The sequence below is a fragment of the Chiloscyllium punctatum genome, chromosome 34, assembly GCF_047496795.1.
Source record: "Chiloscyllium punctatum isolate Juve2018m chromosome 34, sChiPun1.3, whole genome shotgun sequence".
NCBI lineage: Eukaryota > Metazoa > Chordata > Chondrichthyes > Orectolobiformes > Hemiscylliidae > Chiloscyllium > Chiloscyllium punctatum.
The window spans coordinates 65,819,968-65,832,763 of record NC_092772.1 but is presented as its reverse complement, the minus strand read 5'-3'; the positions used below and the strand labels follow the sequence as shown (position 1 = coordinate 65,832,763).

The window sequence follows — 12,796 nt, the reverse complement described above, 5'->3', positions numbered from 1 at the left end:
AATATGCTGTCAGTGAACTGAAGGTAATTGAGAAACTTCCCATTGCTGTTTGTTCGAAATAAACAGTAATTATTGGTGAAATGTCATTAGATATCTCTTAATCGATGAGGCTGTGATTACTTTGATTGTTGAAATGAGTAGTATTCCAATATTTCCAATGAGCATTGGATGGAAAATCGATGCTTTTTGGTGTAGACCTGATTTTTTTTATTGTAGTATTGGCAGTAATAATCAATGGATTAAATTATGGTGTGCATCACACCTGACTGAATATTTTCAAGTTTTCTAACAGGTTTCTAGTCCAATCTTCAGTTTAAAAAGGGTAATTTTGGCTCAGCACATCAGTAACTGCAAACATTTTCAACACATCTCCAAAGTTATTAATATTATAATTTTAAAAAATCAAAAAATTACCTCTGTAAATGTCATTAACTCTATCTTTAGATTATACTCAAGTTCGTTCTCTACTTATTTTCTTCCTATTTCTGACACCAGTGGCTAAATATTGATTAGATTAAATGTCATATGAGTGAGATATTAGTTTTCTCTCAAAAATCTGTGCAGCACAGGAATGCTGAACATAATGCAAAAGAAACTCATCCCTTCTGCCGACCCTTGATCCATATCCATCCAAATTATCTAAATGAACATTAAATAGCCTTAATGTATCTGCCTCCACCACCAACCCTTGAAGTTCATTCCAGACACCTGCCACTCCCTGTGTAAAAAATAATTGCCCCTCACATGCCCCTTGAACTCCCCCCACCCCCCAAGCCTGAAATGCTTGCCTCATAGTTTTGACGGTTCAACTCTGGGAAGAAACTTCCTGACTGACAACTCTACCTATGTATCTCATGATTGTACAGACTTCAATCAATTCTTCCCCACAGCCACCGCCACTCCACAAAAAAGCAGCGTCTCCAAATCCAGGCAGCATCCTGGTAAATGCCCTCTGTACCCTCTCCAAATCCTCCATATTCTTCCTGTAATGTGGCGAACAGAAGTAAATAAATACTTTAAGTATGCTTTAACCAAAATCTTATGAAGTTGCAACATGATATCCTGACTCTTGTAACCAGTTCCCTGATGAATAAAGGCCAGCATGCCATTTGCCTTCCTTACCACCCGATCTACTTGCATGGACACTTTCAGGGAGCCATGGTCTTGAATGCCAAGATACCTTTGAACAACAAAGCTGTTCAGGGTCCTGCCATTGACTATCTACTTTTCCTTAACATTTGAGCTCCCAAAGTGAGACACCTCACACTTGTATGGATTAAGCTTTACCTTTAATTTCTCTGCCCATAGCTGCAGTTTATCTTTTTCTCCTGCTGCATTCTTCGACAACCTTCTGCATTTTAGTGCAGGTGCGAATACTTTGTATCATCTGCAAGCTTATTAACTCACCCAATTAGATTTTAATTCATGTGTCTTCTATATATTTGTATCATAACCAGAAGGGTTCCAGTACAGATCCCTGTGGAAAAAAGACAGAAAATGAGGGAAATGCAGAATTCTTGAATAAATGAGGTTTTTTCAATTACAAAACAATTCTGATGAATATCTCTGAAGGTGTGATTTTTGTTTTAAATTAACCCAATATTTTAATTCTCAGTTTACTGATCTTAATGAATATCCCGTACAAACTGCTTTGAATATATTGAATCATTTTACGTGTTGAGTTCTGATATTAATTATTATTTAATTGTCATTTCAACTCTCACACCATCATGAGATTCACATTTTAGTTGAATCCATTATTTCTTAGTGCCAGTATCATAATGAAATATTAACATTCTTTTCAGGTCAACACACCTGTAATCAACCAAAGTTTTCTCACTCCACACTCATAGTAACTATCTCATTCTCTTATATTTGAATTCTCATATTAATGGAACAATTATTAATTAGCCTTATCAATTAAGAGATGGCTAATTATTTTTCACTTCAATATTTCAGTTTTTTCCGATATACTGCCCAATTACATTGCAATAAGGATTTTCTTATCAACCTTAAATTTGGTTTCAGCCATTTTAAAACTAATTATTGCTAATGTCTAACTGGTAATCATTGTTTGAATGCAATATATCCAGCTGTCGATGTGGAACAATGGCTCAATACATCAACTGACAAACAATATTGCACTCTCCAATCTCTTAATCTGAGCAAAATAATTTTCAGTGTGGAAGCTTAGTTAGAGTGAATTGGCTGTGAGCAAAAGTACATTCTGAAGAAGGGTCACTGGACCCAAAGTATTAACACTGAATGCTTCCCACAGATGCTGCCAGACCTGCTGAGTTGTTTTCCAGCAATTACTGATTTTGTTTCTGAGTTCCAGCATCCACAGTTTTTTGCGTTCTTGTACTGATTGTATTTCACTTCAATGCTAACATTTCTATATTTCTGATTATTACAAAAGAGCTAACTATTTTTCACATTAAACATTATTTAAATTTCACGTGTTTCTTGTGTACACAAACCTGAATTAACAAATGTTTGCTCTATTCTTTTACAATAAATCTTGAATTCTTAGAAATCACAATTTTGTGAAACTAAAGAAAGTTGTCTTTCGCTGAGTAGTCACATTGAATGGCCAATGCTTTATTTCCAATTCATGTGCGTTACAAAGGAGGTCAATGTTAATTTATGTATATGAATAACTGCTTCAAACATATTGACTTATTTGATTATCATGAGACTTATATTTATTTAAGATCATTGTCGCTTCGTTCCATCATTCTTTTTATCCATTACACAATGGAACTGTCTAATACAATCCCAGTCCAATTAGCATGATAAATATCTGAGCAGTTTTCCCTGTGAGTAACCACAGTAAGTATGTGATTATAGTCCTGCCCTTCCTGCATGGGAACATTATGGAGGGCTCTGGTAATGTCTGTACTAATAGACCAGGAGGCAGGCGTTCAATTCCTACCTTAAACCGAGATGTGTCAAAGCACCTCAGAGTTGATTAGAAAATATCTAAGTGTCAATTGAATTACTTTTCAATCCAACATTTTCTCAACTTGTATCTGTTGTTGATTATAATGGTCACAATATCTTGAATTTATTTGCTTCAGGTCACTGATTAAAGTATGAATGTTATTAAGGTGAGGGGGAAAGTTTTAAAAGGGATCTGAGGGGCAACTCTTTTCACAACGTGTGTTTGGCATATTGAGATGAGATGTGAGAGGAAAGTCAGCAGCTGGTACAATTACAACATCTAAAAGACTTTCGGACAGTTACATGGATAGAAAACATCCAGAGGGATATGGGACAAACACAGGAAAATGGGACTAGTTTAGTTTCGGAAACCTGGCCAGAATGCCAAGTTGGGCTGAATGGCCTGATTTCATGCTGTATCAGTCTAACTTTCTACAATTCAAACTTGACTGTGATGGGTAAAGGAAAGCAAAAATGGGTGTTAATTCTACTTTGTGTCCATGAAAAAGTGACATGAATTTTAAATAATTTTGTCACATGAAATAGTTCACTCTTATTGTGACTAGAAATACAATGAATGCGAACATTAAAGTGAAATATAATTGAATTAATTCAACTGTGTTTCCATGGTTAAAATAAAAATTGATTTTCACAATGATTGTGAGTTTGTACACGGCAATATATTCACATCAGTTCACGTACTGAGCTATTATTGCACATTTATACCCCTTACTGAACTGAACAATAGTTACATATTAGCAACACATAGATTTTTGAAAATATATCAGTGCACTTCAAGGAAGGAGATATTTAATGTTGCTATATGACTGTGCAATGTGTAGACATGAACAGCAATCACTGCAGTGAAAAGTAATTACAGTTCTCTGAACTTATAAGGCTGAGATTACTGTGATTATTCAAATGAGCAAAAGTCAGTTTTCAAAGCATGCTGGATGCAAAATCATTGGTTCCACTGTGGGATACTTGACCTGAAATCAATAGTATTGTTACAATGGATTAAATGAAACAATGGATTAAATTAAAATATGGATCTGACTAGACATGTTAGAAAGACAAACAAATTATTCTGTAATTATTATAAGGATAATGAATTCATAATATATGTTGTAATCAGAACAAATAAGTTGACTCAACATTTTAAAAGCCCTTTGCTCTGATGTTGATTAGACATCATTAAGATCGGTAAACTGAAGACTAAAATATAACAGCTGGATTGATGGATTGAGGACAATAAATGAGCCATTCAGTAATTATTGAAAAGAAATGACTTTTGCTCAAAATGCAGACAATACAGAAGGAATGGATTTCATTCAATTAGTTTACATGTAGAAACGTATGTTTTTAAATTATTTAATTTAATCCTGATCGATGTTCAAACATTTGTGTCTGAATTAGGAAGAAAATAAGGAGATAACGAAAGTTAATATCAGAGTGACCACAAGATACAGTCCATGACATTTGATAGAAAAAGGAATTTGCATAATTTTGTAATTATTGAACGTTGATAAACAATTAACTCCTCAGGTACTGAAGCAGTCCAACCCCAAGAACAACTAGATCTGGACAATATCCAGGTTTGGGCTGACAAGGGGCAAGTAACATACATGCCACACAAATGCAGGCTGCGACCATCACGTATAAGAAATGACCTAACCACCATCACTTGACATTCAATGCTGTTACCATTACTGAACACCCACTATCAACATTATCCTGGGGATAATCATTGATCAGAAACTGAATTGGTCTCACCACACAAATACAGAGGCTACAGGAGTAATTCAACTCCTGGCTCCTGAAAGCCTGCCCTACAGCTACCAGGCACAAGTCAGGAGTGTGATGGAATACTCCCCACTTGCCTGGATTAGTGCAGCCCTAACAGCACTCAAGGAACCCATGGCCACTTCCATCTCGAAGGACAAAGGCAGCAGCTAGATGGAAATACAACTACCTTCAAGTTCCCCTCCAAGTTACTAACCCAACCTGACTTGGGAATACATTGCCATTCCTTCACTGTCGGTGGGTGAATGTCCTGGAAATCCCCACCCCAATGGTATTGTGGGTCAACCCACAGCAGGTAGACTGCAGCGGTTCAAGAAGACAGCTCAGCACCAATTTCTCAAGGGTAACTAGGGACGGGTAATAAATGCTGGGCCCAGCCAGTGACACCCACATCACATCAAATAAATATTAAAATAACGTCTGCAAGATCAAAACAGCTCCAACGCTGTCCTAGCTGCAATCTCTGCCTCTTCTTATTGACAAAGATAAAAGGTTACCTTGCTCAACTTTCTCATCAGTACAGTATTCCCCCCAGCCCTCTCTTATACCAACCAGCAGCATTTCCATCACCAGCAGCAACTCCACTTCAAATATTTTGTCAGTAACTTTTCATTAACTGGTTACTTCAATTACAATGCAATCTCTACAAACAGACCAAGTACCTTTTCGGCAACAACACATTTTCTCACAACTTTCCTTGATCTCTCTCTGCCATTCTTTTTGGTTATATGAGGTAGGGAGGGATAGGATCACCACAGTGATGTAAGATATATGTAACACAGTGAGACAGGAAAGCTAGTATGGCTCACGTTGACTCTTAGAGCCCACACAGTGGAACAACGCATTCACTGCATAATAAACACAACACAACATTTCAACCCGGTGTGACAGTAATAAAATGTGGATCGGTTGGACAGGCTGGATTTGTTTCAGCCGGAGTTTGGGAGAGTGAGGGGTGACATGACTGAAGTGTCTAAGATCCTGAATGGTTTGTTAAGGAGGATGTGGAAAGGATGTTTCCTCTTGTGGGTCATACGTGAACTCAAGAGAACTGCTTTAAAATTAGATTCACCCTTTCAGGACAGAGATGAGGAGATTTATTTCCTCTCAGAGGGCTGTGCAACTTTGGAACTCTCTGCCCCAGAAGGTGGGCTCAATGAATATTTTTAAGACACAGGTTGATAGGTTCTTGTTAAGGGACGTTGGGGGAAGATGGAACACAAATCACTAACAGATCAGGCCTGGCCTTATTGAATGTTGGATGGGCTTGAGGGGCTGAAAGGTCACCTTCTGCTTCTTTCTCACATGACACAGGACTAAGAGCTTTGTTGAAAATTCATTCACTGGATGTAGGTGCCACTGGCTATGGGCAGCATTTATTACCCAGAGGGCAGGTAAGAGTCAACCACATTGCTGTGGGTCAGGGGTCACATGTAGACTAGATCAGGTAAGGATGGCAGCTTCATTCCCTAAAGGACATCAGTGACCGAGATGGGTTTTTCCTGACAATCGAGAATAATTTCATCAATAGACTCATAATTCTAGATGATTATTGAATTCAAACTGCTGAAACTGACTGATCATGTGGCTGTCAGTGACTCCAACACAAGTGAATGGAAACATTGCTCAGAGTCTGGTTCTGGAACATTCAATACAACCAGGAAATGGAAAGTGAATACTTAACTGAAAACAAGGCCACTGTTCTGTTAGAGACAAAATCATTCAATGTTCAGTTACTGAACATTACTGACTCACAGAATATGCGAACCTGCAGAATCACAGTAATAGGGAAAAGTAAACAACATTCTTGGCAAAGACATAATGAACCAACTGCTTGTATAAAAACAGCTCAGAACAAAGGGGCTGAATCCTCCACAAAATGACAAATCAGATTTGTAGATAGAGATTGGAAATCTTTAGAAAAAACCCTTCCCTGCTGATGGTGTGTGCTAGAAACCATTCTCAGTGTGATCTGCCACTTATTTCCCCCCACAAAAGGAGGTGTGTTGCTCACTTACAGACTGACTTACAGACAAAGGAAACCTGATCAGGGACTCGCAGGTTAATTAAGCTATTAGTGACAGTCCACTGCACAGAACAAGAGCTCAGACCACAACAGATTCTAGTGAAACCAACAGTGCAATGAAAATGGTGAATTGGTCTTTATAATCATGCAGCCACTCTCAAACAAATAATCCCAGTCAACTTCTCAACATTTAAAACTATTAATATCAATGAATATATATTTACTGCCATTCCTAATTTCCTCCAAAAAAGTATCTGATTATTCTCTTCAAAATATATTTTAAATGGTGTATTCCAAATCACAATTCATTTTCAATTATTCTTAGTATAAAACAACTTGCAAACTAAAATTGTTTTCATGTCAATAATGACACTGGAAACTTTGTTATGTAGTTTAACCATATTTCTAAATATTGTTTTGGTTCATTATTGCAGTGAAGCTAAAATTAAAGTCTATTTATTTTCTCTGATATCCTTCCATTAATTTATTCCCTAATAACAATGCCCATGTTGTAATGGGTGACAAACATTAAATAAAATTGAATTTTCATTGCAAGAACTTGTACAAATAATCACATATTATTCAGTTCATTCATTGTCATTGACTATCAGTTATTTTCATTGTATGATCACGTTAAATTCACTTAAATAATCATAGTAGAATTTTCACCTCTATAGATATGTAAAGTAAATGTCAAATTATTAATATTTCAAGTAAAACCAAATTTACATTTTGCTCTGTTTTATTCCAGGAATGACAGGATGTGTTACATTATTATGGGAAACAGGAACAAGTGAAGGTGGTGGCTCTCAGACGTGAGGCCTTAAAGCCAAAGGGCCAGGTGGTAGTTACAGTGGGGGGAGGTACCTAGTGCCCCGCTCTCCTCAGAAGGCAGTGAGGATGGTGACACTGACTGGAACGGGTTAGATGACAAAGCGCCCACGTATGGACAGAGGGACGACAATGGGTGGGATGACCCACTGCCCTATAAGGCCCAGAAGGCCCTCTCTATGGCACCACTGGGCATCAAAGCTCAACTTAAACAGTAGGGAGCAACAAAGGGAACTGACAGAAACCAAACCTGAACCGTTCACCCGCTGAATAACAGATGTTGGTGAATGAACACCCAGCCTGATAGAGAAATGGTAATAATGGGCCTTATTGGGACAATATGGATGAATTAGGAGAGGTACACAGTCTCACCGAAGATGATGTATGGACCCTCCCTCGGCCCAAGATGCCCTGAAGTGTACAGCAGAAACTGTACCTGCAATGAGAGGGTGAGGGTGAGAGTCGGTTCCCCCCAGTGCACAGCTGATGAGTGCCTCCAGGCATTTACAGATATTACAGGGACACACTGGGGAGGGGACAGGCTGAATGGGCTAAAATAACCTTGGTGTCTCAGGGAACCAAGGGTAATATCGAGGATCATACAGAGAGGAAGACTGAGGTGTGTAAGGACCACGGGGGATTACCACACCCCAAACTGTGATGATGATATCGGTTTGATGCATTTAAAAGATGACATGGGACCCTATTTAACTGTAATTATAAACATGGGACTCTCAGTGGGAGATAATTCTAACCACATTCTGAATTGGACCATGAGAGCTGAGGCAAACACAGAAACACAGGGGAATAGCTGCAGTACAGGGAGGGTAATCAGACCCACAATGTTACAAGGGAAGCAGGAAAGAGCACATCGACAAGGAATGTAGGCAGAGAGAGGGAGATAGGTGTTCACATTGTGAGTGGCCTGTGTTCATGTAGGTATATGCATAGCCCATGAATATTCATTGACGTGCTGTTAAGGGGCTAACACTTGCATGATTCTAACACCGGAGCATCTTTGTCAGTTACCGATAAGGATTTACCCCTCACCCCCTCAATTACTAAAATGAGAGCAGTCGGAGAGGGAACCTAGGAAGGTGGATGAAGCAAACCTGTCCCGATGTAGACCAGGAGTATGACAAAACGTATTCAGATATGGAGGTGTGACACTCAAGAAGGGACCATTCTGGGAGTTGTTCCTATTTTTTCTAAAATGGCAACTATTGACATCAACACCCGAATTTAAACATGGGGATGCTCCGGCCAGGACTGGGACAGAAAGAAAAGGAGAGGCAAATTCTCTGGAGTAGCTACATTGCAGGGAGACTGGGACAGTCAGAGAATCTGGTGGGTTATAGCTCGGACCCACTCAGCGGTCTGTGTAAATCAAACAGGATAGTGGGTTGTTATCTATCGACTCTGTAGAGATCGAGGGCCCTCTCATTCCCCACACAAATGGGATCTCATCAAAGCTGGGGCTGAAGAGGCAGTAATTGTGACAGTGATAGATTGACAGAAGCTGGAAATAGTCTGGGTCAATACCTGTGGACATTGAATGGCAGAAGAGAGTGGTGTTTACTGACCGAGGAGAACAGTCCACCAGGATACTATTACCTCAGGGATCCCGCAATATTCCAGTATATCCCACCGATGTGTGTTTGATGGATTTCGTCACACTGATCTTACCAACACCTCATCACCTCAAGCAGTGAGAAAGAACATATCCAGATATTATACAGAGTATTGGATCAGGTTAGCCAGGCCAGGCTTAAAATTAACACACAGAGAGTGAAACTGGGAAGGTAGGGAGAGACGGAACGGGGATATCACATTGGGGAGATCAAATCAGGAAGGGAGAGGGAACAGACCCAGCGGGAACAAAAACTATGATTATAAAACTATCCACCCGCACACCGTACAGGGATCAGGCAAACTTTAGGATTGTTTAATTATTGTGGGAATTTTGTGAGGAATTATCCAGAAATAGAGAACCATCAGGAGCCCTGGCAGAAGCGCGGACATTAACCAGGGGTGAGGGGGGCAAAATGCACGCAGTCAGCATGCCTTTGGTATAGTTCATGACTGGGCTCGGTGAAGGTATATCACCCTGTCTGTGGACCACATTGAGCATGAAGAACAGGTCAGAGAGTTATTGGAAGCAGCTAACTTTCCCAGTGAAGCAGCAATAATGAAGATTAGAGCTGATAGGAAAGTAGAAACCCCACACCAACAGGATAGTTGGTGAGCATGGGTGAGCATACTTACTGAAACAGTGCAGACATTTGAGGAGGATGCAGTGGCAGTAGCTACAGAAGCGAGAAAGGAAAGTTTAAAGACATTTCCAGAAACAGTCCCATAGCAGGAGAAACAGGAATGGGAAAAGGGTGGGGCAGTAATAGGACATAGGATGATCCAGCAGTGCCACTGTATAAGACAAACATTATTAAAAACATATCATGGGCTGGCCCATATTGAGCAGGATAAAATGCAATATCGAATGATCAACTACAGGGGTGTTCTGGAACAAGAAGGTTTTGTCGAAGGGGTGTAGTCTGTACACAGTGTGAGCCAGGGAAAACAATCAGGATAAAATGGAGGCAGCCGAAGGGACCCAGGGACTCAGGGAAACAATTACAGATGGATTTTACATACACCCCCATCCCAATCCCAGGGAAGGAAATCCTGCTGGGTCTTAATAAACAGGTTTACTCAAAGGGTGGAAGCATTCCCCTGCAGATTCTGACCAAGGGACACATGTTCCAGGAAACGAAGTTAAGCAGCTCTGTGGCCTGTTTGGTACTGAGCAGAAATCCCATCTCACATCCCACCCCCAGAGCTCAGGGACAGTAGAAGGAATGAAGCAGACACTGAAAGCTAGTCTGACTAAGGCCCTGACAGAGACAGGCAGGGATGGGTTAGTGTACTCCCCACAATCCTAATGAAACTGACGTCAACCCCAGCAAAGGGAACTGAGCAATCCCCCTTTGAAATAGTGACCGGATGGACTATGCAGCTGCCAGAGGGTATGGTAGTGGGAGGGCAGGAGATGTACAATGGCAAGGATAGGGTGAAACAATTTGTGAAAGAACTGACAAAGCGACTGCAAGAGCTGAGAGGGGAAGTTGCAGACGGACAGATAATCAGAGACTGAGAGTCCTGGGCACAACCCTGTTAAACTGCCTCCTGCTCCCATTGTCTCACTACTTCCCCTCCATATGAGCATAGGTAAGTGAATCCCCCATTCACTGAAAGAAGAACCCTTCTGCCTTAATCTCTTCCCATCAACACATAATCGTGGACAATACGATAATCCGTTTCTGTAATCCATCACACATTATCACAGGACATTGGCATTCATCAAGCTTTTTAAATTCATAATTACCTGCTTTAAACTATGTAATGACAATCACCCATGTGACTGATATGCCTTTGTCTAATTCTTATTAAATATACTGTCTCTGTGGGTAAGGCAGAGATTCATGAAGAAGAGTCTGTACAAGTAGACACTCGGCTACTTTAGAGATGCTTTGAAATTCTTGCCAGCTGTCCAATAATAAAGCCACTGCTGTTGTGCAGAAAACTTGTGTCGTCTGGATTTGTGGAACAAAACAGACATTAACAAGGAAGGATATGAGTGATCTTCAGGGTGTGGAGTACAGACTTACTGGAGTGGTTCACTGATGATGAAAATGCAGTCACTGGATTGATTTGAAGAGATTGCTATTTTCATGGAAGTAAATAAGTTAAATACATTTTTGATAAAGCTGTATAAGATTATAACACACCGAGATATAACAGACAAAAATATCTGTATTCGACAGATGATGGCACAAGAATTAAGATCAGATATGAGATTTTGAGACAGCAGGAGATGAGCAAGTGTTTCTGCTGACTGTATTGGCTGGAAATATGCAGAACATGCTGCCTATTATGGTGGTGCAGGGAGAGAAGATGAATGATTGATAAAAACAATTAGATCAGTTCTGAGGGAAATAAACTTGCAGAGTTTGGGGGATGGATGGAGAATGAGAATATTGGATTCTGCTACAGAGAGCCAGCTTGGATTTGATGGGCCTCTTTCTGTGCTACAATGCATTTTATTTGGACTTGCTTAACTTGCTCTGGTCACCGATTAAATTGTCATTGAGGTAAATCGGCTCAGTGTTCCTACTCAGACCAATACAGGATGTCCCTCCGCAGCAGGAGATAATGTTTACTGTTTTATACTTGGTTCTGGGGTGGGGGAGGGGAGGGGAGGGGGGGTGTAACGGTGTGTATAACACTCTGCCAGCATTTATCTGAAATGGCAAAACACCAGTGCAGGCACACTAGGGACCGACTCTGGAAACGTGGGGAATGCCAGAAGGGAATTCTTTACCCATCCCACCTAGAAATTGGCCAAACCCGTCAGACTGGGGAGAAGCTGTTCACCTGCTCTGTGTGAAGGGATTCACTCAGGCATCCATCCTGCTGAGACACCAATGAATTTACTCATAACCACAAGTTGAAGGATCTTTTTCTCTTGTTCACGCCAAGTAATGAACAATGGTTTTGGCAGCTCATAACGTTTTGCACATAGAGATCTTAGCTTTGGAAATGTTCACAACATTGTTGAACATGTACAGATTCACACTGGGTAGAGATTTTTATTTTCCTTTATTCATTCACAGGATGAGGGTGTCGCTGGCCCGGCAGCATTTACTGCCCATCACTAATTGCCCAGAGGGCAGGTAAGAGTCGACCACATTGCTGTGGGTCTGAGGTCACAATGTTGGCCAGACCAGGTAAGGATGGCAGCTTACTTCCTGAAAGGGCATTACTGAACCAGATGGGTTTTTCTGGCAATCGATTAATGGTCATTATTAAACTCTTAAATTCCAGAAATTTTATTAATTGAATTCAAATCCCCCGCATCTGCTGCAGCAGGCTTTGAACCCAGGTCTCCAGAACGTTATCTGGGGCTTTGGATTAACTGTCTCGTGACAATACCACTCGGCCAATCCTTCCCCACATCGCTGTCCACCTGCACAGAGTGAACAGTGATTTTCTGGTTCATCAGAACAGGGTAATCACACATACGTTTGCTGAATAATTGCAGGAGTTGGATGTTGATGGTCTATTGACATCCATCTCTGAACCATGTATTCTGGGGTTTGTTTCTATTGTCTTGTTATCTTTTGGGGATAAAAACAG

At 40.4% G+C, this 12,796-nt stretch overlaps 1 long non-coding RNA gene across 1 annotated transcript in view; it reads right to left on the bottom strand.

The window, feature by feature from the left end:
• Nucleotides 1-858: 858 nt before the first annotated feature.
• LOC140458921 (uncharacterized) overlaps nt 859-12,796 on the bottom strand; it is a 50,815-nt gene continuing 38,877 nt past the window's right edge. Inside the window, exon 6 of the long non-coding RNA XR_011953751.1 lies at nt 859-1,477. This is a non-coding gene — a long non-coding RNA (uncharacterized lncRNA). The remainder of the gene's footprint in view (nt 1,478-12,796) is intronic.